This window comes from Chionomys nivalis, chromosome 23, assembly GCF_950005125.1.
Source record: "Chionomys nivalis chromosome 23, mChiNiv1.1, whole genome shotgun sequence".
Taxonomy (NCBI): domain Eukaryota; kingdom Metazoa; phylum Chordata; class Mammalia; order Rodentia; family Cricetidae; genus Chionomys; species Chionomys nivalis.
The window spans coordinates 10,628,301-10,654,416 of record NC_080108.1 but is presented as its reverse complement, the minus strand read 5'-3'; the positions used below and the strand labels follow the sequence as shown (position 1 = coordinate 10,654,416).

Below are 26,116 nucleotides of genomic sequence, written 5' to 3'. Positions count from 1 at the left end.
TGATTACTCTATTAGTGAAAAGAGGATTTATTATCCCTACTACTGACAATAACGCTATGTGTTTATGTCATGACCTGCCTGCTCATTGTTGTCTTTATTTTGAATTTTCCTAAAGCAATCACGTCCCCGCAAACTGAAATTGTTTTCCACCTGGCTCCCAGCTTAAACTCATGGCACCCACGAAGACACCGTAATTTATACTTCATTGCCCTCTTTCGTCTTCTTTCTTGTGCCCAATTACATCCAACAGACTTCCTAAACCGGCCTCCCAATCTCTTCCCTAACTTTAATGGGCATGTCTGTGTAGGTACTGAGCATAAGGCAGAGAGAGATCCTCACAGAAAAGCTTCACGGTTTGGAGGTATGGTTTTTGCTTTTTCTCCTTAGAGAGGAGGGACTTTTGCAAAACCGGTACACCCACCCCGAGTCGGCGGCGCTGCACTGGGGGCCGAAGTTTCTCCCTGCGTTTCCGCTTGAACAGCGTCCAAGCCTCGCCTTTAAAATGCCAGGGCAGCCTCAGCTGGGCTCACAGCCGCTCTCGGCGGCTGCCCGGGGCTCACCGCGCCGCCGCTGGGCGCTGACTCAGCCGCAGTCGGGCTGCTCCGCGGATCAGGACCTGGAGAGCGCGCGCCCCGGAGCCGCCGGGGAAGCACCGCAGCGCTTGAGACTCAGGTTTCCGGAGCTGGGGGGCTGACCCGTTTGGGTCCCCGTGCGCACGGGACTCGCCTGGCCAGGTAGGACTGCGGGAACATTACCCTGAGCATCCTTCCAGCGGGGAGGGCGAACAGCACCGTCCGCCCTGCGGGAGATCAGTCCCAGTCCCAGGTAGCAGGAGCGGGATCTTGCTAATGCAGTGGGGCCTGGCCAAGCACTGGCGACCAGGAGACCTGACAGGACTAGACAACAGGACCCCTTGGCAGTCCAGTGTCTATTACCTTAGCCATCGTCAACCTGGGGAGGGCCAGTCCGGAGGAGCCCATAAGTGAAGAGCTTGAGGTGAAATGGCTCAGGGCTATGCTTAGCAGCAGAGAACTGCCTTGTGGGGCTTGGGTCTCAACACCCAGAGAGCTGATAATGCTGGGTTCAGATTCATCTCCTCCCAGCGGGAAGTCCTCCACTCTGGGCCTTTAAGAAATTGAAAGAGTGTGTGTTGAAACTGAATCAAAGTTACCAATTCCCTCTGGTCAAGTTCAGCGCCTAAAATTCTGTGTGCTTTTGACTGCCAGCAGCAGAGAACAGATTCTCATCAGTGTAGTTGATGAAGGTCATGATTGACGGGAAAGTTCTGTCGGTGACAGTCTTTCTAAAGAAATGTCAAGTCCCAGTAGGATTTTTGTAGTGATCAGTGTGAAAAGCCCAACCCAAGTTTTCAATATTTTCCCCCATGTCAGTGAAGAATGGTATGTGTAGTTCTGAGAAAAGTCTGTTATGGTGCTAAATTTGATAGTAGTGTCTTGATTGCCCCTGGGGAAAGTTCTGGAATGGGAACTCTGAGTCCAAGGCTATGCGGCTTCTCACTGGATGCACCCTGGGGTCCCCGTGTCATATGGATCTGTCAAGACAGGGCTGTGTACCCAGAAAAGAAGCCTCACGCAGCCTCCCTGCCGCCTTCCTGGGAGAGGCTCCTTGTAATCGTTTTCGCCTCAGCTTGGAGGTTCTGTCCCCACATCCTCTGAGATTTCTCTGGTCTCCCAAATCTCATCTTCTGGTCTGACACTAGAAACACACAGTCTTGCTATTTCCCTCAAAGCATGCTGTCTAGTGAATCCTGGGTCCAGCACCACAGCCCCTAGGTTTCCCTCGGCCTCAGTAAGCTGCTTTCTGAACAGGGCTGTAATAATCTGATTCGTTGCAGTTCATGGTCTTCTGCAAAGTGGGTTTAGGTGATCAGAAAGCCAAACACCAAGGCTTTGGGTGTGATTTGTACATTGGGCTTTGGTTACGGTTATATTTTTGGAGGTAGCTCATGGTATGGTATTGCGCCAACTTTGAGAACACATGGGGGGTGTCATGCAAGCAAACCCCCTCTTTAGGAAAGTACCCCAAAGCAAAGGGCCTTACATTTACTCCATCAAGGAACCGTGAGTAAGCTAGTCATCTATTCTCTGTACCATTGCATTAAGATACTCTGGTTCCCGGAAGTTAATTCCCTAATCACTCTTCCAGTTATGCCATTTATTATTTCTGAGCAAAGTGTAGATAACGCATGAGCTACAATATGTTCCTGAGACCACCTACATGTGGAAAGCCATAGCAACTTTCAGGCTGTGAAAGGACAAACATAAGTCTGCAATGAACGAGGTTAGGGTGTGAAGGGGAGATATACACATTGGTGAAAAGCAGCCATGTATGTGCCTGGGAAAAAATAATAACCAGAAATTCACTGGCTGCTGATAAACTGACTTAGTGAATTGTGTATCTTTCCAGTCTGTTTCCTGGCTGAGTTGATGAAAGATGGAGTCACTCTGAATCTACTGCCTCCCTAGTTAATCTTCTCTTTGACAAATATTTACATGATGCGGGCCCAATATCATAGCACAGCCTCACAATCAGCAGCCCCGTGGCGATCTACGGACGGTGTGGCTCCGGTTCAACACTATTTCCAAGACTTAGATGGAAACTGAAATGACATCAAGGAAAATGTCCTTACATTATCCCGCCTGGCCACAGTGGGAGGGACAGTGTTTATGAAGCTGATGGGGTTCCAAGTCTCTGAGGTTAATGCTTCTAATAAGTTCAAATGTGAAAGAAAGGTATAATGGCTCTGGACTCAGGCCCCAAAGGCTCTGGAACTGCTCCATGCCTGGGAGGGTTTTAGGAGACTGGAGTTTGCTTTTGGGAGTGACATTTTTGAGCATTAACTTTGGAAGGAAATATCCCCAATGTGCCGTACTTGCCTCCTCTCGTCAGAGGGCTGGCAACTGGGAATCTGGGGTTCCTGCTGACTCAGAGTGGCTGTCGTGAAAATCAGTTATCCCGGGCCCCTTGGGGAGAAAGCTCATTCATGGGTGTGTGTATCAGAAAGAGTGGCCAGAGTTTCGTTTGGGATCTCTAACTAATCACATGACCTCAAACAAGTGACCTTTCTGGTTCCCTTGTTTATTAAGCCCTAGGATAATCAATACCAAGTCAAGTGCTCTTACTAAGGACCTGCCGCACACTAAGTATTTTGTCTATGCGTTCATGTAACTGTCACGGTCCCATTTTATGTCTGTGTATGAGTAGCGTAGCATATGTGTGCATGTGTCCGTGTGTGTGCAGGTGTGCCTATACATCATGGAGGGCATACAGAGCCTAGAACTCCACATCAGGTGTCTTCCTCCACCACTCCTCACCTTGCTTACTGGGGCAGGATCTTTCACCGAACCTGGAGTTCATTGATTCTGCGAGACAAGAAGGCCAATAAGACCCAGAGATTCTCCCGCCTCTACCTTACGTCCTAGGATGAGCTCTTATATGGGTTCTTTACCAACAGATCCATCTCCCTGGCCCTTGGCATCAGATTTTTAGCTCCATTTTCTGATGAGGGCTCCAATCTGGGATGCCTGATTTTGAAGATGGCATCCTTCCTCCATGAACTGGACTCACTGCGTGAAGTTGCTTATAGGAAAAAAGAAAACCCTCTGATAAAAAATTTGCACTCAAAAATTATGGAGCTACTGTTAGTGGTGATAACCAGTTCCACTTTCTGAAGACTGAATTGCATGAGATTTTCAGGTTTGGGTCCTATGGACGGGCCCCTTTGTCACTGACTGTGACTTACCCATTGTCTCCAGAGCTGTGCTCTGCCTCTAGGGTTCAGTTTCTATATTTACAGACTACTGGGGAAATGTGGGAACTGGAACTGCTGGTGATTTATGTGAGTAAGTCTAGCACACAGCAGGTGTTTAACACATAGTGCTTGGAACCGGTTCTTCCTGGCTGGCCCCTCCCATAGTCTGCTCCTATCACTGCATAATGGAGGCAGTGCTCAGTAGACTTCCGTGGCATGTCCTTCAACACAGACTTGTGTAGCTAGACATTCCCTGGAGGGTCTCCTTATGTGCTCCCTGTTTACAGTGCGTCAAGCCTTCGCAGGTGAAGTGTCCTGGTCAAATTCATCCCTAGAGTCATGCAGGGAAGTAGTGTCACTGACTAGAAGGACTAAGGTTGGGATATCTAGTCCCAGAATCCCCTTAGAACCCCAGGTTTAGAAGAGGTCCCTATAGCTCACAGAGACTACACAAATAAGCATCCTCCAGAGCTCATGTAACATTGGACTGCGCCCCCTTTCACGGTACCCCATCTGGTTGCTTGCCTAGGATTGCTTTTGAACCTCACTCCCGAGCGGAGAGCAGAGGAAGCCCTGAGTGGGTGAGTGATATTGACATGGGCGGGGCATCAGACCTGTGGGAAAATGGCAAAGCTTCCCAGCCACCGGGATGAGGTCCGTAAATGGCAAAGCTTTCTTCCAATCCATGTGTCGGTGCTACTAATGGGTGCAGAAAATGGCCACCATAGCTTCCCCGCCGCCACCACACCCCAGCTGGATGTTTATAGCCCGAAGACTGCTTCTCTACGGAGACTGCTCCTACCAAAAATAGTTAAACCTGTCTCCTTGGTCCAATTGTATACCATAAGCCCTGCCTCCTTGTTCAGTCTGGATCATAAAGATGCTGCTTTTCTGTAGTGCTACAGTGTCTCTAGCACAGAGCTGAGACCACCTCCCCCACGAAGCCCACTTTCTGTCTGTATCTGTTTGTCTGTCTTTCCTTCATTCCCTTGCCAACCCAGTCAGGTCAAATCCTGGAGTAATACTAACCTAAGTAAGACACCCCAGGTCTAGATTAAGAACAGTCCAAGTGCCTCCCTGGTCCTCTCCTCGGGGTCGAACCCAAACCTTGGCACTCAAGACCTTTTTAGAATTTTTAAAGTCTATTCTTTTGTTTTGCTTTTAAGTGACTCATAATAGCTCCACATATTTATAGAGAGACTTGCTAATGTTTACCATTGACGTGGCAAGGACAGGCCCAGGCAGAAGAACGAAAGGAAAGGGCACCTTAACCACTTAGACTCGAACCTCTCAGATGTCTCTGCTGAAACCTACTCGTGACAGGAGACGCGACCCTGGGTAGTCGGAAAATGCCCTTAACAGCATTTCGCTTCCATGTAGAGCTTTTGCTCTGACCTTTGGGAAATTGTGTATTCTGTCTCTAGCAGAGCTGACTCCTAGGGCTTGGCCCCATTAGAATCCCAAGGACTTCATCCCTGCCCTTGGGACAGAATGATGGGAGGTTGAAACAAGTCAGGATTGTGCCCCTATTCTTGCAGTCCCAGCTGGAACAGACAAGGTGAATGAAGTGTACAGTCCTTTCCATGGGCGTGAATTTCCCTGCTCTGTAGGCATGATGGCGTGTGTTTGTCATCTGGAGATTGACAGCTGACAAGTGACCCGATCCTGCATGTAACCATCACACCTCTCTCCCTTTGACAATGTGGGTTCTCCTTGGCACAAGTAGAACTTCTGGCATTCTAGAAGACCGTAAATAAATGGCTTGTGTTTGCCATACCTCCATATGCCCAGAGCAAACATTGCTGGTTGATCGTGGTGCCGAATAACACCTTGGCATCCCCCTTAAGAGTTACTTAGAGTTGACTGGAGAAATAATCCCTAGTGGGGTTCCATGGCTGATGAGAAGCTGTGAGGAGTTTGAAGTCAGGGGAGCAACATGAAAGTGAAATTTCTGAAATGTTTTGCCCTTCCTTCCTGACATCCTTGCCTCTTCCAAGCCGAACGAGCATCCTACAAAATCTGCCCCTCCACAGTCCACCATGTCCCAACTGTTCACAGACAGACACATCCCTGCTAGGTTATTTGATGCTTTTCTGATTAGCTTGATAGGTAACTGTGTTTGCCATGAGCTGTTTTAAATTACTTGTGACTTATACATCTAAGACATCAGAGAGGATGAGACTTAAGGCTCAGAATGTTTACCCTTGTGAGGAGGTCTGTATGCAGGCATAGCAAGGAGGCTTCATGTATGAGAACAGGGACTTCTGGATCTCTGAAGGGCTAGGTGGTCCTGCCAGCCAGACCCTCATTAGCAGCATGGCCCTTATCTTTCAAGATGACCCCACTCCTGGAAAACTGTGTTGCCCTCTCTTATTAACTGAAGTCTCAGAGGGGCCCTTGTCTTCCCTGGGCCAATTGATTTGACAAATAGATATTCTGGGCCCAACTCCCAGGAAGGGAGTTCAATTCCACTGGCACCAACTCGATAACAGCGTTGTTCAGTCGCAAGCAAAGCCTATGTCCCCTTCCCTGTGTCCCAGTTACAATATTAACATATTCATTCTCAGCTCTGCGGAAGAATGGAGGGAAGCTGCCACTTTTAGCAAGCAGAGCAATGAAAGTCGTGCTCTCCCCGGCGGCCACATCTTCAAGTGAACAAGGACATTATTGTTAATCAATATACATGCTCAGTGAAATCCAGCACTCTGAGAATTCATTTTCTTCTTTAGTAATTCCCCTGATTTCCAGGAGAGCTAGAAGATTTTTACGCCATTGTGGAAAGGGGGGATTGAGTACCGCTACACCCACACTGTCCCCAGGGTCCCTGTACTTCAACAAGTCAAAGGATGTGTTCCAACCCATGATGCCAGCCTCCTTGAGAAACCAGCAGTCAAAGCCTAACTTAATCCTTTATCTCTTCCAAAAGAGATGAGGTGTGCTTCTTAGAGGTCCCTCATAAGTTCCAGTCGCGAGGGAATAAGGGAGGGTCTCAGAGAACTTCCTACGTGGGCACTGCTCTAAGATAGAAGGCTCTATTGCAAAGACCCATCTTGGCATATTGCCCAATTTCAGACTCCTATGAGTAATTATTTTGGAGATGCACAGGAACCTCTGTTGTCAAACTCTCCTGCTGTGACTTCAAGTCCTAACTCTACTTTCAAGTGAGTGGCCACACACGCATCCCCCTGCTGCTCTGAGCACCCCTTCCCCCAGGATGAAGTGGAGGTAGGGATATGGTCTCCTAAGCTTTAAGAGAAGCTTACAGAGAACAATGCCTGGTTAATCTAGCACCACACCCAAGGAAATGTGTTTGGCAAACCAGCTTGATCGTGAGATAAAGATAAGGCAGGAGAAGTGGTACCCAAAGAACCACCCACAAAACCCATTGTAAAATACAGTGAGGAGCCCAATCCCTATTCCCTAGACCAGAACTTCCTGGCATAGAAGCAGCAATGCACTTTTTAAACAAACTGATAGAATTTAAGAGTCAAGTACGAGAGTCACTGACCCAGCTTGGGCACCTGCATCAGGGTTTCACGCTTCTGATGTCTGCATTTCAACATCTGGACAGAAAATCAAGTGCCTCGTTCCCCCCTTCTACATGCACACATGCACATTAGTTCCCACCGTGGGCTTTAAAAGGGCATTTGTTAATTTTCCGCTTTCTACAGAAGTCATGACACCATCAGTTGTCAGCTTCGCCGGGACTCAGAGTTTCCCACTCCAGCTGATGCAGCCCCAATCTTCATTGCCCCTGCCTGGAAACAAAAATCACAGGACCAAGACCTGGATCTGGAGAGAAATCACAGGGCTCTTAGCTTTGATGCTATTGTCTCTTTTAACAGTAGCTACTGTGCAGCAAAAGCCCAGGGTTGCTCCAGTTTCAATGTCCAAGTAGGGAGTCTGTCTTCATTCTAGGACTGGTGTGTGTGTGTTTGTGTGTGTGTTTTCATCTTTATATAAAATGAATTTTGGAGTTATCGACAGACAGCATGCTCCTTTGGGAGAACAGGTATTCAAATAACTAAGTTCTGTAGATTCACATAGGAAGCATTTACCAGTTATATTTTGGGGCAGTCACGGTTAGGTTATAATGCTGGGAACTGAGCCCAGAGTCTTGTGAGGCTAAATGTGTACTCTATCCCTAAGTACATAACCAGTTCCCCGCTAGATATTTTCTGAAATTTTGTTTGGGAATATACAAGATGAACCATGTGGTGCCTTCAAAATATTCTGGAGACTATAAAAAGAGGAAATGACTACCTGTTATCCCAGGCCCATGATTAGTATCTCTCATTATTTCCTTTTTGCCTTCTCGCCTTTCTGTATCTTTGTGATGCTTTCATATTAAAAAGATTATATGATTGGGTTATGTGAAAAGGAAGCAGAGTAGACTGTGTTCCTAAGTGCTGAGACCCATGCGTCCTGAAGCAACATGGGGCAAGAACAGGCAGGACCCTGGAGAAGGGTCTATGCAGGGGGTGGGATATGGGCCACAGGGCTGGGCACCGTGTTTCAGGTGGAGAGACCAGGGGTGAAAGGGGCTAAGCTCAGTGTGGCTTCTTTTCAGTCACTCACCATGAGGTAGAGGAGTTTATACCCCTCCCCCAGACACTGAAAGGATCACTGAGGCCGCCTCAATGGGCAAACAGGAATGAAAAGGATGCTACGTGACTTTCAGAACTGTGGAGGCAAAGGCCATGCCACTGTTTGTGGGTCTCTCTGTGATCTTTGATCTGCCATATCAGCTGCCCTGAAGTCCCCAGGTGGGGCCACATAGAGAAAGCGATACCTGAAGGACCCCAGCTATGAATGTTCCCTGGCCAGGGACTGGCACTGTGAGTAAAGACCCTAACCTCAACCACCATGCGACAAAACACAAAGAACCACACCCCCCAGCAGAGTCCAGGCACCTTCTAGATTCATGAGCAAGTAATGATTGCCACTATTTTTAAAAATAAATAACCAGGATAACGTCTTTGGAAATGGCTCCTATTTTAGACTTGAGGTAAACAGATTGCCAAGGACAACAGGCCTGGCGAGGCTGTCTGGGGACAGGGTAGAGTGGCCTTGGTGCTGTAGCATGGCAAGGTGACAGTGGCTCTCCTGTGGGGGTAGTTTGATGACATCTGGCAGAAATAATCCTCTCTGGTGGGTTCTGTCCACGGTGCCACCATGCCATCTCTGTCATCCTGACTCTGGGGCGGGGCCAAGGTTACCAGTCACCCCACAGGAACGTTCAGCCCTAGCTCCATCTCCTAATCCTTGGTAGCTAGCACTAGCCGTCTTCCTCTCTTTCTGCATGAGGACCACACAGCTTTCTTCCTAAGTCTTCTCCAGAAAGACTTGGTGAGAGCAGTTATACCGGAGTTGCAGTGAACAGGTCACAGCCAGGTTTAGGGGTTCAGCATCTTTGGGGTATCTAGTTGTCTCTGTAGGATGAGTGTCCCTACACTACTTCAAGGCCTGATAGAATGAGATGACAAAGGAAGCCAAGCTTGTTCAGGGGAAGCTCTGGACCCCTAGAGACCCAAGACCCTGGAAGGAGAATCACATTGCTACCCTGTTATCTCCAAGTGACAGCAACTGTTGTGTGTGCCTTTATTAATTGGGCTTATTTTCTTGAAGTGGCATTTGCTCCTGATCTTGGTGTCTTGTACAGAGTGTCCCCAATAAGCAGATGCATCTTCAAGGGTGCTTATCAATGAATCAGCGAGATGAATTAGCCTTGAAGATCCTGTTCCCCTTAACAGCATGTCTGGAAAGTTCTCAGGACTTCCAGATGGGAGAGACTCGACTTTACAGGATGAATTGGAATTGACACAGTGACTAAGAGTTGGGGTTTGTGGAGGGGGTGGAGCACCAGCAGTAACGAGACAAAGCTGCAACTGAACAAGTAGTGCATTCTTGCATAGCAGGTGTGAGCCATGTCCCCAAACGGTGCACTGATTAAGACAGGCAAATGAGAGATCAAGGGAGATGAAGTGGGGGGGGGGGGGTGGAGAGAGAGGGAGGGAGGATTTCTCTTGAACACAAAGGACAGAGGCAGATGCAAGGCTTCTGAAGGTTAAGCAATTTGGGAAGTCTTTGTAATAACTGAACAACAACAACAAAAAAGCAAACATTTGGAATGAGAAAAATCACAGCAAATTGCAAATATTTTTTTTAAATATTTATTTATTTATTATGTATACAATATTCTTTCTGCATGTATGCCTGAAGGCCAGAAGAGGGCACCAGACCTCATTACAGATGGTTGTGAGCCACCATGTGGTTGCTGGGAATTGAACTCAGGACCTTTGGAAGAGCAGGCAATGCTCTTAACCGCTGAGCCATCTCTCCAGCCCCCACAAATTAGCGATTTATTTTTATTCTTTTCTGTAAAAGGAAACGACTATGAAAATGAATAGTCACAACAGAATCTATGAAAAATGAACACCCTTTTTAATGTCTCATTATTTCTGTGTGTGTGTCTGCACGTCTGTGTGCATCCATGCAAGTGGGTGCCTGTGGAAGCCCAGTTAGAGGGTTTCAGATACCCTGGAACCGGAGTTAGAGATGGTTGTGGGCTGCCTGACATGGATTCCTGCAAAGTTACAAACTTTACACAATCAGTACACACTCGTAACCACTGAGCCGTCACTCCAGCGCCTAAGAACCTTTTTTAAACAGTTAGCTGTTGAATAGTTCCATGATATTGTCAGAATCTCATGCACTACATACACTTCACTTCCATGGCCTTTAAAAGCATGCTTTGGCTGATCTTTGTTCTACTATTTATATTTTAATAATTTTATATAATCATTTCTGTAGAAAATATAAATATTGCCAGTCTTCCTAAAGAGTTGATCATACTTTATTGTCTTAGCTCAGAAAAAAAATAAGTTCATAGCTCACAATGCCAGAAAGAAACCCCTATCAGTGTTCTTTCATGATCAAACTGAGCATTTTAGGCATTTCCAATTTTCTCAGGCACTGGGAATCTTGACGACTCTGTGGATTGATGTGATTCATTAGTGGGTCATCTTCTGTGTCCACGCTAGTGTGAGATTGGGTGAACTGTATCTTGTCTTCCTGGGAGTCAGTATTTCATGTCAAATAAACATGAAATTCATAAGAGTTCACAGATGACTGAGCCACTTCAGCTCAAGGGACGAGAGTGGGGAGAGGTGACGCGTCCATGCGGGACATCCCAGCAAACATGGGGATGCGGGCAGGGAGGAGGGAATACGTGGGAACAGCTGAGGGTGGGAAATCTCGTTAGACACCGGCAAGCCTCTAAACACAAACTAGCCTGCCTTTAATTAAGGAATCAGGGCCTGTCGATAAGCTGCTAAGCATGCAACAGCAACGAAAATGTTTTCCTAAAACAGTTAGCTAGCAGAAACGCCAGAGCTCAAATCCTCCTTGCCACCAAATACCCTTTGAAACCTTGCTACATGTGAGCTCATTATGCAAAGTCCATCTTGAACTAAATATACGGCTTTTGGTCAACGTGAAGTACAGTCCAAACTCAACTTCTCCACACCCGGATCCCCCTAATACTGTAGATTCTCAAGGATCTGCAGATTGGAGCTCAGAGTGCCGGCACGGTGACTATGCCTCTCATCAGTTGCAGTCACTGTATCTAACTTCAGGAAATTTTGCTAAAACAGGGGATCATGTGAATGTACTCTTCCAGTGTGTGGCTCCTCAGCCTTTATGAAAGACTCATGCACGTAGGGACTCTGGATTTTAAGCTCCACTACCCCAACAGTAAAGTGTACCACTGTAGTAGAATCCAGAGAGGAAGGCTTTGGAAGGCAAGAGGCCTGAGGCCTGGCATGAGGATGGATAATCCAGGTACAGAGACTGGTAAGAAAGAGGGTCCAACATGCTCAGGCAGGCATGAGGGCAATGACCTGCAGTGGGTTTGACATGGACAGAAGTCAGAAGGCTCAGTCAGAGAGCCCCAGACTGGGCTCTGTGAAGAAAGCTGCTGGTAATTGTGCCACGTGAGATATTTGTCTGATAGTGGACATAGGATAGAGAAGCGGGCAGGAAGAGCACAAAGAGGAAGCCCAGGTACAGAGGACTCTAGGCTCGGGAGAGACGTGGAACACAAAAGCTAATCCGGAAGGCAGAGCACAGGGCTTGGAGGCAGAGGTGATGAGGGTAAGTGAGAGATGGAGGAGGAACCTCGGCAGCTTTCCCTGGCATCGCTGTCTGTGCAGAGTGCCAACTTAGGACTTGGAAGATAAGAAAGATGCACTCACTCATTGGGAAATGCTTATTGTAACACGCTATATTGGATCTCTCAGAACCTATCAGAGGAATCGGCATAGTGCGATATAAAGGACCAGTATGGGAATTCTTACTGCCTCTTTCGCAGCTACTCAGCAGTTAAGAGAGCATCCCAGATGTGTGTGGGTGTAGATATACGGCTGTATCCAACCACCTATGGACATAGAAATGGAATTTTGTAATATTCATACGTTTCCTGGCTTTCATTTTCTAATGGTTTCTGTTTGTTTTAAAATGCAGAAGCAGTTCCTACCTCCTAGACTATAAATCAGACTTGGCCATGGGCTGCCAGCAGTTCTCTACGATATTACCATGTTCTGGGGATCCCCACTGCAGAGGGCCTGATTTAAGTGACTCCTTCCTCAGGGAACAGCCCTCACAGGGCTCTCCACGCCCCACCATTGAGCATGCGTGCTGTTGTGGGGCCCGTATCTAAACCTGTGGAATTCTGGACAGTTAGCTCCCCGCCAGAAGTGGGCCGCCGCCTGAGTGTGCAGGGCCGTCGTGTTCGCTCTGAGCCAGGTACACAGCTACTGGCCCGAGAAAGCGTCAACCCAGACGGCTCCATCTCGTGAGCACGTGACGGCGTGTTCCATTTTTCAGAAAAGCAAACTGAGGTTCGGAGGAGTCAGGGGATGTGCTCCAGGCTGCCCAGTTGGCAAGGAGCAGAGCCACACACGAGTCAGTTGCAGAGAGGAAATGGGAGAAGGCAGGGGAAGGGTCCTTGGCTTGGCCACACGGCAAGGAGTTTGCGGAGCCAAGGCAATACCCAGGAACACCCCACTGAAGACCCGCAGCTGCTGAGCCTCCTCAGGAGGGAGGCCAGGCTGAAAATGGAAACTGGGACTCAATTTCCCCTGAAGCTTTCCACAGTCTGGTTAGGCCACTCCCAGCATGCCTTCTGCCCCAGTCAGTCAAACCCACAACTAGGTTATGCAAATGAGTGTGATGCAGGGTAAGTGTCTGATGTGACACTGAACCGAAGAGGTCAGCCTCCTGACCAGTAGCCTCACCGGGGACCAGGAGCACTTTAGCCCTCGGCTCAAGGGACACCTCTCCTGGACACTTTCCACAGTTAAATGGTGCTTTGCCTACTAAGAGGAAGAAATTTGTTACCTAGGCTTGTGGGTCTTGGGAACCTCCTGGGTGCTAGCACCCAGTGGGGTGAGGAGATCCACACACCGGCTCTTTATTTAGCCGAGCTCAGAGAGGTACCTTGTGCCAACCTGGCCAACCAACTCAATAGCTTCTTCCTTTTATCCAGTTGGAACCCAAGAGCAGCCGGGCATAGGAGAAGAGCCCTATCAGGATAGCAGAGAGATCATGAAATCTATCCAAAGTCACACAGCCACCCAAGGGCAAAGCCATTGCTCACACCCCGAGGACTGACCCCAGACTAAGTCTCTCGGCGTCTCACGGTTGCTCCCTCTTGGTCCATGGCTAAGAAGGGTCTTAGCAGGTGTGTGCTCAGAAGTGGCCAGAGCAAAGGGGCACTGTGGAGCACCGAGGAGCAACCCTGGCTTTATGTGATATGGGGACAATTGACATCGGGATTTTCCGAAGCATTCCAGGGTGGATTTTTTTTTTTTTTTTTTTTTTTTTGCTTTTCAATATTGTGTGTGAAGCACAGCCCCTTCTTCTCCCTGTATCCCTGACTCTGCTTCCACTCCGAGTCTCTGCACCCTTGACTCAACCGTCTTGCTGAGTGCCTTTCTCAGATTAAGACAGAGCATGAGTAATTTGCTCTCAAAGTCTCTTCTTAAATGCTCCCATCTCAGAGGAGCAGCCGCTCAAATGTCAGTTTTCCATAATCCATATATGCGTTCCCAAAGCCTCCCCGTGTGAGGTGTGCAGGCACACTCCAATGAGCTGACTGTGTTCTTTGTTTCTCGGCTTCTGCCTCAACCCTGTATACAAGGACCCTGCCCCCCATTTACACCGCAGCTGATACCGGGGAGGATCTGGTCCATGACTCGGAGTCACTCGGCTTGTCCCCAGAAAGACCACCCTGTTCTGAAGATGCATTTTCCTCTGTTGGTGGGGATGGAGGAGGTGGCAAGAAGCTGTGATGGAGACTTGATTGCTGGCCACTTAGAAGCCGTGAACTAGCCGCGTGGGTGCTCGGGTGCCCAGTGTGTGGGTGGACAAAAAAAAATCTCTACAGATGCAATGAATCCTGCTTTATGGATGCTCACAGCCTCTGTGGCTGCTGCCTTTAAGGGACCATTGATTGCAGGGAGATTAATCACTGCCTGAGACAGCCGAGCTGGTGGCTTGCAGCTCCCTACAGTTACCGTGAGCCATTGTGCAGGGTGTGGATTTGAGACCTTTTGCCCAGAATCTTCACCACCATCGTCTGAGCTGGCACCCTCTGGGCCTTTCCACCTCTGTGCAGCCCCAGGTCCAAGCTCACTTTGAGCAGGGCGAATGTGTCTTAGAGGACTTGGTCCTTGTACGATGTTGCCTCGTTAGAGGAGAGCCTTGGCCATGCTGTGAGCAAGCTTCCATAGCTTGGAAGATGGGGACATCTGGTATACCTGCAACCTGATTGGATACCTGGACATCTACAGAAGGAGACAATTAAAACACACACACACACAAACTGCAGATTTATATTGTCTCCTTCAGACACTACTTCTTCCAGCTCAGTAGCTTGCATTTATTATGATTTTTCTTGTTGAGCATAGCTGGATTTTTACGGAAGTGCTTTAGAGCTATGTTCTCATCTGTTCTTCTCAGAGTCCCAGCGATCCAGGGAAATATCACTAGCTCATTGTGAAAGTAAGGAAGCTGAGACTTAGCATTGCATGGCTGGTCTAAGGCCACGTGGCTGGCAGTCAGGCAGCCGGTCAGAGTTCAGACTTTATGTCACAGGACATGTCTATGAGGGCCTGGTTTCCAGCTTCCCTTGCAAAGGCCTTTGGGGTTTGAACTGCGGTACTAAGACTTTACTGCTGAGTGTCTCTGGCTGTCTTTAGGGAGAGAGAAACTCACTGCTGCAGCATGGCTGGGGATGGGGTTGTTACTTCGGAGCGCTGTGCTTGAAGTGCTTGGAAATTTTACATGAAGGGAAACCTCGGTCAAAAGCTGTTACGTCATGCTGCCAAGAGGATTCCCACCGTCCATCCACGCCATCCAATTCAGTTTCTTGGTTTGAAGAAAAAATCTGATTTTTTTTTAACATTAAAAAAAAATCCATCATGGCCAAGTATGGTCACTCACACCTGTCATCCCAGCACTCAGAAGACCAAGACAGGAGGATTACAAGTTAGAGTCCAGACTGGGCTGCCAAGTGAGACATTCTCGTGAAGAAGAAAAATCAATTGAGAGCTCGTTGCCAGGGTTTAGCAATGCAAATGGTAAATAATCACATAAAGGGCAGCAGATTAAATAGCAATCAGATTAGAAATAGAAATCCAATTTCCTCAAGATGCTTTTGGCCACTGGTTCAACATATCTGGAGACTGCCAAGATCGCGGGCAATTCCTCGGAGACTCCAAGGGGAGGCAGCTACAGAAGCCAGGACTGTTATTCCTGGGTTCCCATTCCTGCAATACCTTGCTGCCTTGCCTGGTTCTCAGCCCACTATCTTTCCTGCCTCATAGCCTTCAGGGCTCTCCACAGCCAGGGTTCACCTTATCCTGGCAACCATGTTCCCCCTCATTCTCATCCACCTTTCTTTCCAGTTACAACTGGAGCTAATGCTGATCCCCATAGCCCATCCTGACCTCAGAAGCTCCATGCACCCAAGGTGAATGAGCTTTCCACAGTGTTTTTTTTTTTGTTTGTTTGTTTGTTTGTTTGTTTGTTTTTTGTTTTTTTTTTTTTTTTTGGTCTCATGGCTGAATAACCACAGGATCTCACTTGCTTGATGCTTGATGCCATCATGAATGGAAATCCTCTTCCAAAATATTGATTATGGGCAAATAGCAGCAGCTACTGTTCTCAGGGCACATATAATTTTTCTGTGTGCTAAGACAGCATTGCAAAAGCTCATGTGCTCTTTATTAATACACGATGTTAAGTACAGGTCTTGCAGGGAGGTGATGAGAATGTGACAGAGGTATTCAGGGAAAAAAGCCACAGGGATAGTCAGGGACCAACAATCAAAATACCATGATGCAGCAGAAAAGCCACCCTGGCCATCAGGCTTTCTCCTGGGGAATCAATCTTCCAAACTCCCGTATTTCCTCCCTGGTTTAGCAGATCACAGAACAATGTATAGGACGCGGCTCATAAATCTCTCGCATGGTGCTCACCATCTTCACGCTCTTAACAAGGTGGCTTGAGTTCAGAAGGGGACACAGACAGGGAAAATGGCAATGAAATGTAGCAGGGCAAAGCAAGACGTGCCGGGGGAGTGGGGAGAGGAGGTCAGAGGACTGTCTCCCAGTCTTTCATATTGGTCTGATGTGGCGGGGTGCCTTGCAGGGGTGGGGGGACGAGAAGAGAAGTCAGGAATAGTGAGTTCTTTGGCCATTGGGACTACTGGAAAGACATCTTTAAATCGCCCCCCATATAAACGGGGAGCAAGAGGACAGGCAAAGCAGAAGCAGGAAGAGAGCTAGAAAAGTTCTAACTGGCGGGGGGGGGGGGGGGCTGGAGCGATGGCTCAGCAGTTAAGAGCACTGACTCTTCTTCCAGAGGTCCTGAGTTCAATTCCCAGCAACTACAGGGTGGCTCAGAATCATCTATAATGAGATCTGGTGCCCCCTTCAGGGGTGCAGGTACACATGCAGGCAGAGTATTGTACTCATAATAAATAAATGAATAAATCTTTAAAAAGAAAAGAAACGTTCTAACTGTTTGGGAATTAAGCAACACCCTTCAGCAACTTACCCATTGAAGAAAAATAATTGAGAGCAGAAAACATTCAGAGCTTGTGGGTTACAGCTAAGTCATTGCTTAGAGAAACGTTTACAACTCCAAATGAGGACTTTAAAAAAAGAGAAAAAGTCAAAAATCAATAACGAAAGTTCCCAACTCAGCAAGGTAGAAAAAGAAAAGTAAATTAGACTCAAAGAAAATCAAAGGCGAGAGATAAAATAATGAAAAGAACTAAGCCAACGAATCAGAAAGCAAAAAGCCAAGAGCTTCTGGCCCAGGGACTAGCAACTGATACGAGAGCCAGGAGGAAGGTGTGGACGGCCAGTATCAGGGGTGCAAAAGAGGCATCATTGTAGATGCCACCGACATCTTAAAACAGCAAGAGGGGTTATGAATAACTCCATAGCACTAACTTTAATGATTTAGAAAAAATAGACATATTTCTTTTAAAACACCAGATATTGAAAGCAATGGTTAGAATGGCTGCAACCCAGGTCTACCTCTTCTAGCTAACGTGTAGACCAGAAATGGGGAGAAAGTCCATTATAGGGCCTGAGGTCAGCCACTGGATGTAGAAGAAACAAGGGCTCAGGTTCTAAGCACACAAGAGCTGCTGAGAATCTACTTCAATCAAGCAGCAGACAGCAAGGCCCGAGTTGCTACAGCTGATGGCTAAAGCAATGGAAGCTTGCAGGGCAAAATTCAGACAGACCAGAACCGTATCCAGAGCCCCCATGGGCACAGGCCACAAGCACCGAAGGACACCGTCCTCAAGTGTCACAGGACACCACGCTCTTGCTCTCTCTAGTCCTCACCGCTAGACCCCAAGTAGGCAGACCACCTGCAAGGCTTCTCACTTTCCCAGGAGATCATGGAAGCTGCCTTCAGCTACCAAGCATCGTACCATTGTCTGCTAGGAAGAACGTGAAACCGGGTTACCCACTTGCAAAGAGTCTACCTCCTTTACAGGCAAAATAAAGTCATTACGTTGTCTGTGTGTATGATGAAATGAGTCTCTGTTTTGACACAGTCTTGTTTCCCAGGACACAGTAGAAGGATCAAAGCCTAATTTTTGACAACCTTAAATTACAACTCTCACACAAGTGTGGAATGAGCAATTGACAGTGATTAATTTAGTTCATTAATGAGAGAATGAGCAAGACTGTAGAGCTGGCGCAGTGGGCTGAAGGTGTCCTGTGAAATTTGGAGACTGACAAGCTCAAAAGCAATAGCATTAAGAACCGCTGCTGGGACTGGATAGAGCATGAGGTGGAGCTTAGAGAAATGGGATTAGTGGCCCACTAAAAGACTAGTGGTCTCTCGTCACAGCTACTTGGGATGCTGAGGCAAGAGGATTACAAGTTAAAGACCTGCCTGGGATAAAAAGCAAGATCAAGGTCAGTCCAGGCAATTTATCACATATCACATGACCCCCCCCTTTGTATTAAGGTTGGGCAAGGCATTCCAATATGAAGAATAGATTCCCCAAAGCCAGCCAAAGCATTAGGGAGATCCCCTGCTCCCACTGTTGAAGTCCCACAAGCAGACCAAGCTACACAACTGTCCCACATATGTAGAGAGCCTAAGTCAGTCCCATGCAGGCCCCCTGGTTGTCAGTTCAGACTCTGTGAGCTCCTATGAGTCCAAGTTAGTTGTTTCTATGTATTTATCTTGTGATGTCCTTGACCCCGCTGGCTCCTACACTCCTTCCTCCCTCTCTTGAGCAGTTCTTGAGCTATGCCCAATGCTTGGCTGTGGATCTCTGCATCTGTTTCAGTTACTAGATGAAGCCTCTCTGACGGCTTTTGGGGTAGGCACCAATCTATGTGTATAGCAGAATATCGTTAGGCATTATTACATTGACATCCCCCACCCATCATGTTTGGTTCTATCCTAGATCTCTGAGTCATATAGCCTCTATGTCCTGGTACTTCAGACAATAAGGGGTGGGCTCACTCTCATGGCATGGGTCTGAGGCTAGACCAGTCTATTGGTTGACCACTCCCACAATCTGCACCACCCTGGCCCAGCACATCCTATAGCAAGGACAGAATGTAGGTCGAAGGTTATGTGGCTGGGTGGGTGCCCCAATTCCTCCCTGCACTGAAAGTCTTTCTTGACCACAGGAGATGGCCAGTTCAGGCTATGTTTCCTCTATTGCTAGACTTCTTAGCTGGAGTCATTCTTGGAGATTTCTGGGAGTTTCCCTTGCATCCGATTTCTGCTTAAATGCAACCCCTTTCCAGTCATCTCTTTCAATACTTTCTCCCTCATCCACCCCTCAACCTGGTCCTTCATGTTCCCATTCCCACCCACCCCCAGTCCACCCATGAGGTCTCTTCTAGTTTCCCCTTCCCATGGAAATCCATGCTTCTCCCCCACCGCCAAGTCCTTCTTGTTACCTAGTCTCTCTGGGGCTGTGGATTGCAGCATGGTTGCCCTTTATCTAATACCCACTTAGAAGTGAGTACCTACTATGTTTGTCTTTCTGGGTCTGGGTTAATTCGCACAGGATTTTTTTTCTAGTTTCTTCCATTAATGCCTTCAAATTCTTGATATCATTGTTTTTATCAGTGTAGTTGTATTCCATTGCATAAATGTATCACTTTTTAACCTAGTCTTTGGTTGAGGGACATTCAGGTTGTTTCCAGGTTCTAGATATGATGAATAAAGCTTTTATGAGCACAACTAAGCAGGCGTCCTTGTTGTATGATTGAACATCTTTTAGGTAGATGCCCAAAAGTGGTATAGCTGGGACTTTTTTGTCCTTTTCCGTTATTAATTAAGTTTATTCATTTATTTTGCATCCCAACCCCAGTTTTGTTTCCCTCCTCTTCCATTCCCTCTTCATCAAGACACCTCTTTCATTATCCCCCCCCCTCCATCCATGTCCCCAACCCAACCCCTCATGTTCCCATCCCCGCAGGCCCCCAGTGTACCCAGGAGATCTGTTTCTCCTTCCCAGGAAATCCATGTGCTCTCCACCCTCCTTGGTCCTCCTTATTACCTAGCCTCTCTGGAACTGTAGACTGTAACATGGTTACCCTTTACTTTACAGCTAATATTCACTTAGAACTGAAAACCTACTATGTCTATATTTCTGGGTCTGGGTTACCTAGCCAAGGATGATTTTTTTCTAGTTCCATCCATTTGCCTGCAGATTTCATATTGTTTTTAACAGCTGAGTAATACTTCACTATGTAAGTGTACCACATTTTCTTTATCCATTCTACAGTTGAGGGGCATCTAGGTTGTTTCCAGGTTCTGGCTGTTATGAATAATGCTGCTAGGAACATAGATACCATTCTTGGGCATATATACCCTAAGGATGCTCAGTCATTCCACAAGGACACTTGCTCAACGATGCTCAAAACTGAGTTTTAGTTAGATCAATTCCTAATTTTCTGAGAAACTGCCATATTGATTTTCAAAGTGGTTGAGCAATCTGCACTCCCACCAGCAGTGGAGGAGAGGTCCTCTTGCTCCACAACATTTCCAACATAAGCTGTCCTTAGAGGATTTCATCTCAGCCATTCTGACAGGTTTACGATGGGATCTCAGAGTCATTTTTATTTGCATCTCCTGATGGCTAAGGATGTTGAACATTGTTTTAAGTGTTTTGGCCATTTGAGATTCTTCTGTTGAAAATTCTGTTACGATCTGTACCCCATTTTTAATTGGATTATTTGTTTTGCTTTGTTTTTTTGGTGTCTAGTTTCTTGAGTTCCTTATATATTTTGGAAATCAGTCCTTCATCTGGTGTGGGGTTGGTGAAGATATTTTCCCCTTCTGTAGGCTGCCGTTATATCCTATTGATAGTGTCCTTTGTTTTACAGAAGATTTTCAGCTTCTTGAGGTCCCATTTATTAATTGTTGATCTCAGTGTCTAGGCTACTGGTATTCTCCACAGGAAGTTGTCCCCTGTGCCAATGAGTTCAAGGCTATTCCCCACTTCCTCTTCTGTCAGGTTCAGTGTAACTGGATTTATGTTGAGGTCTTTGATCCACTTGAACTTGAGTTTTGTGCAGGGGGATAGATGTGGGTCTATTTGCATTCTTCTACATGCTGATATCCAGTGAGGCCAGTATCATTTGTTAAAGATGTTTTCTTTTTTCTATTGTATAATTTTGGCTTCTTTGTCAAAAATCAGGGGTCTGTAGGTGTGCTGATTTATATCTGGGTTTTTAATTCCATCCCATCGGTCTTCCTGTCTGTTTTTATGCCAGTACCATGCTGTTTTTATTACTACAGCTCTGTAGTAGCACTAGAAATTAGGTATGGTGATACCTCCGGAAGTACACCTTTTATTGTAGAGAATTGTTTTAGCTATTCTGGGTTTTTGTTTGTTTGCTTGTTTATCCATGTTGAGTTGACTATTTTTCTTTCAAGGTCTGTAAATTATATTGGGATTTTAATGGGGATTGGGTTAAATGTATAGATTGCTTTTGGTAAGATGACCTCTTCTTTTTACTATCTTAATCCTACCGACCCACATTCTGATACAGTCCAGTGAAGAGCTCTTGCCTATGTTGCATTGCATAGGACCTAGGTCCAGTTCGCAGGAAAGGAAGGAAGGAAGGAAGGAAGGAAGGAAGGAAGGAAGGAAGGAAGGAAGGAAGGAAAGAAAGATGGCAAGAAAGTAAGAGAGAGAGAGAGAGAAAAGAATCCCAGAAAGCTTTGTTTCTGTTTCCTTACACAAGGTCAGAGAAAGTTTCTGCCTATGAACAAACAGGTCCTCATCAGACAACAAACCTGTCTTTTCTGACCTTGGATTTCCCAGCCTCCAGAACAGGAAGCTATACATGGTAGTTGTGTACACACCACTCATTATGTTTTTGTTCCAGCAACTCAGATTGACCAACAAAAGGAGCAGAAAGTGAGTCTGTACAAATGCTGCAAGAAAGGCCAATCGGATCTGTAATTTACATTGAGACTGCATTGTCGTCCTAAGGATAACAATAGCCAGACAAAATTCTTTGGGTTGCGCTCAGGTGATAATCACGTGATGCCTATCAGCATTCTCCAAGTTACCTCTTCCCCTCGGAGTTATGTAATATTCTAATCAATAATGAATAGCAAGTTAAACAAAGGAACAGGACAGAAACTCAAATGACCTCAAAGGCACCAGTCACAGCAGCACCCAGCTAGACACAGGAAGACCTGTAGGGACCCTTTGGTTCCATTAAAAACTTGGACATCTTTTTCTCAGCAGAAGTGTGTGAGCATGTGTTCACGCCTGTGACATTTAAGAGGTTATGAATATTTAAGAAATAGGAACTGAAAGTCCTCCTGCTTGCTAATGGAGGCGACACCCACATCAGGAGAGGCTTTTAGCGACACTCATCAGGCCCGCCAGCCCGGCAGGATACAATCTGCAATTACTTCCCCGCAGATCTGGAAACAGAATTGATTTTACCTTACGTAATCCTACTGACCCTACAGCTCTAGAAAGCCACCGTGGAAATGAGTCAACAGATCCGGGGCCTATTCAGGAAATAACTCCCAAGCCCAAAAGTTCAAGTCCTTAAAACAATTCTAAATATGATCGCGCATTTCTGGCATGCTTTGGCGGAAATTGAGAAGGTTGACCTCACAAAAATGCATAAGATACATGACATGGAGTTTCTAAAATATCCACTTTCACTTATGTCAAACAAAAATTCTATATTTCTATCTATGTCAGCAGTATTTTCTTACTACGTGAAGAAGGTTTGCAGTCAAGACAAAATATTGCCTTTAAAATCCCAAATAAAGAGAACCAATGATGCTTTTACATCCATGAGTTGCCACTGCAGTATCTAGACCACAGTTTCTTTGTTCTGTGGGGGAGCAGATGTCTCCACACTCACACCCCATTGTGGCTGCCCTGGCTTGTGGCTCTAGAGTAGAATATCATGCACACTGATACACATCTCAGGTTTGCCAGTGAATGCATGCTTATTGTTTTTACTACTTTCCCACTGGTTATGGTTTTGTACATGGCATATCTGTGTTACCAAGACCCAAGAGGCGCTATGTGCAGCCCACACAATACGAATCTATGCCCTGTTCAAAGACAGAGTGTCCCTGCCATGCAGTTACATGCCACTATGATAGTGGACTGCTTTAAAGCACTCTCTTGTGTTTACCTCAATGTGAGCCTGTCACAAGATGTCAAGGAAAGATCAGATAGAACATTTAGAAGCCCTAAAACCCTGTCCATTTCAATCTGGGAGCCTTGGAGATAGAAGGAGGAGACAACGTGAGAAGGCATTAGGAACACAATCTCCCAGCTTCACTCTAGTCCTCCCTAAGGACTTTCAAAACACCCAGACTCATATGGAGAGTTCAAGGGCATAATACCAGTGCTCATTCACTGAGCATGGCCCAGAGGCTGCAGGACTCTGGACATGCCCAAACCATAGTTAGCATGTATGTAAGAGAAGAATGGAATGGAGGTAATGAGTCAAACACACACGAACTCATGTTCTTATTTCCATCTTCCTGTTTACAGTAGGCAGGGCACCCCGATATCTCATGCAGTCATCCTCCAACAAGCAATGGCAGGACAGCAAAGCTTCAATGTTAGAAGAAAGGGAGAGCATTAGCGAGGACTTAGCTACAGGGACAATTGTTCCACTTCTCCCAAAAGGCTGGATGGACCTGACATATACAACAGTCACCCTACCAGGGAACAGAAGCCAGCATGGGTCCAGAACCCTCTGTATGGATCTCAAAATCCTCAGCACCCCACCACAGGGGCATAATGACCCTATATACACCCACATGTCAGCTGGAGGAGAAGAGAGGAGGCGGGGCTTAGAATGCCTGAAAAATGGAACACTGAACTCTTCCTGGGTCAAAAGCAAGATAATAATAACATCATCAACAACAAAAGGCAGATGGAAAAGGACATTTAGTCTAACGCAGGAAGTACAGGTGCATTTTCTTCATGCATCACAGGACTATGGACATACGTCTTGCACATCAGTTTCTTACTTTTTTGCTTCATAACATTAAAGAAGAAACAAGAATTTAGGAGTCAAAAGAAACACTGAGAAAATGATAGATTTCCCCAAACCGAAGTAAAAATTTAAAAGCATCTGCTGTGAGCATGCAATGAAACTCAGTAAGCCACTAGCTCCATGAATAAGATATGAGGAACAGGCTAGTTAACAGGCAGAGGAGCCAAAAGAGGGGGGCATCCTGCTTATCACAAAAGGGTGATTGATTACTCGTTCCTCTCTCTTTTTTTACATCCCGGGGAAACTGGCAAATTAAGAAAATAATAGATGCAGACGCTGAAGCAATATTGGCAAACAAGTTAGGATGCCCTCTGAGAAACTGCAGAGTCAGAGTAGCAGACAGGGGCACCCCCATGTCAAAGGGAGACCTCCATCAGGAGAAGAGCAGAGTTCTGTCCCCAGAAGAAGAGCCACCGAGCCTTGGGTCATAGTGAAAGATATTTCAGTAAAGAGGACCCGGAGCACTCTGCCCTGGCGATAGGAGAAACTGAGGCAGTCCAGAGTTGGAACTGGTTCCTCTCATACACAAAAGTCTTACTATGCACTCTAGGCTCATGTGTCATGCTTCTTCCCATCTGAACTAAGGAGCATGCTCTAGGAGTCTCCTAACACAGCCAGGAGAACTGCAGGATAGGAAGGACAGTGGTTTGAGTGACCACAGGAAACATGGCATGGGGGATCATTTTTCAGAAAGAAAATATCCAGGACTTATTATCTTATTTCCTGCTAAAATATACGTCCTCGTTAATATTAGATCCCTCTCCAGATCTCAACATCTGGGTCTGAGGGAAGAGCAGGCACAGAAGCGATGCACAGCAGAGAACGCCTAAGAAAGTTGATGAAGCTCTGCCCTGAGCCAACCAGGCTGCTAACATGTCAAGGACTCACTCTCATCTCTTTTCTAAAGTAATTTTTATTGCACATGTGCTCACGTGCACATGCATGCATGGGGCACGAGTGCACCCATACTAAGGTGCATGTCTGGAGGTCAGAGGGAAACTTGGGAGAGCTGAGTTTCTCCTTCCACCTTATGAACTCTAGGGATTGAACTTGGGTTGCCAAGCTTGATGACAAGCTCGCTTCCCCATTGAGCCATCTAGCCAGCCCCATCTTTATACATATATAAATCTGTATTGTTCTACATACCAAAACAGTCTGAAGATATAAAGAGAAAAAGATATTACTGATTATATCAATGCTAAAAACACAAAATATCTTGAAATAAACAGAAAAATAGCTTTCTTATTAATAAAATTATAGAACACAACTAATTGACCTGATTGAGAGTCTAAATAACTTTCCACGAATACAAAGGCTTGATATAATGTACATAATAATTCAGTACAAATTCAATTATAGTTTCAATGCAAATTTAGTCAACATCTCTATAGAGTTCTTCATTGACTTAACAAGATGCTCCTAGCCTGTATGCAGTGAGGAGTTAGGATATTCTTGAATGAAAATTACAAGGGGAACCAGCAGCAGCATCCTGCAAGATGCATGATAATGCTATTTTAATGCAACTCCAGACAGTGTGGAATTGGCTCAGATATGGACAGTAAACAAATTCAAAGTGATAAAGCATCCAGAAATGGACGCCTGTGGAGATATGAGTTGGGAATGGCATTATAAATTCTGAAGGAAAGGACAGAGTAGTCAATAACCAGAATAGGAAATTGCTGATGTATATAGGAAGATGCATAGCTAAAGTTCTACATGGAAATCAATTTCAGATGCACTATAAACCTGAATGTGAAAGATGATTCTAGAATATGCAGGTAGAACACGCAAAATATCAGGGAAAGAAAGAAGTTTAAGAGTCACACAAAGCATAAACAATTAATAAAGGAATAGGTTAATTAAGCTTGCTGCATAAAAGCTGTGAATAGAAACAACCGTAACTTTACCAAAATTATTTACAGAAACAGACACACAACATCATGAATTTAACAAGGATTCTCCATGGGCTTTGTCTGGGCCTGATCTTGGGAGACTTGTTTCAATTTCATAGACTTTTCTTTCATGGTGGAAGCTTGATTTGTTGCTATTCTACCCACAATGATAGAGTCCCAGATTTTGACAGATGTGCAGGTGAAGAGAGAGAGAGAGAGAGAGAGAGAGAAGAAGAAGAAGAAGAAGAAGAAGAAGAAGAAGAAGAAGAAGAAGAAGAAGAAGAAGAAGAAGAAGAAGAAGAAGAAGAAGAAGAAGAGAGGAGGAGGAGGGAGTGAGG

The 26,116-nt window shown here is 46.1% G+C and overlaps 1 protein-coding gene across 1 annotated transcript in view; it reads left to right on the top strand.

The window, feature by feature from the left end:
* The first annotated feature begins 545 nt into the window (after nucleotides 1-545).
* Nucleotides 546-26,116, top strand: part of Ctxnd1 (cortexin domain containing 1) — a 43,013-nt gene continuing 17,442 nt past the window's right edge. Inside the window, exon 1 of the mRNA XM_057756222.1 lies at nucleotides 546-734. The gene's annotated coding sequence lies outside the window, so the exon portion shown is untranslated. The remainder of the gene's footprint in view (nucleotides 735-26,116) is intronic.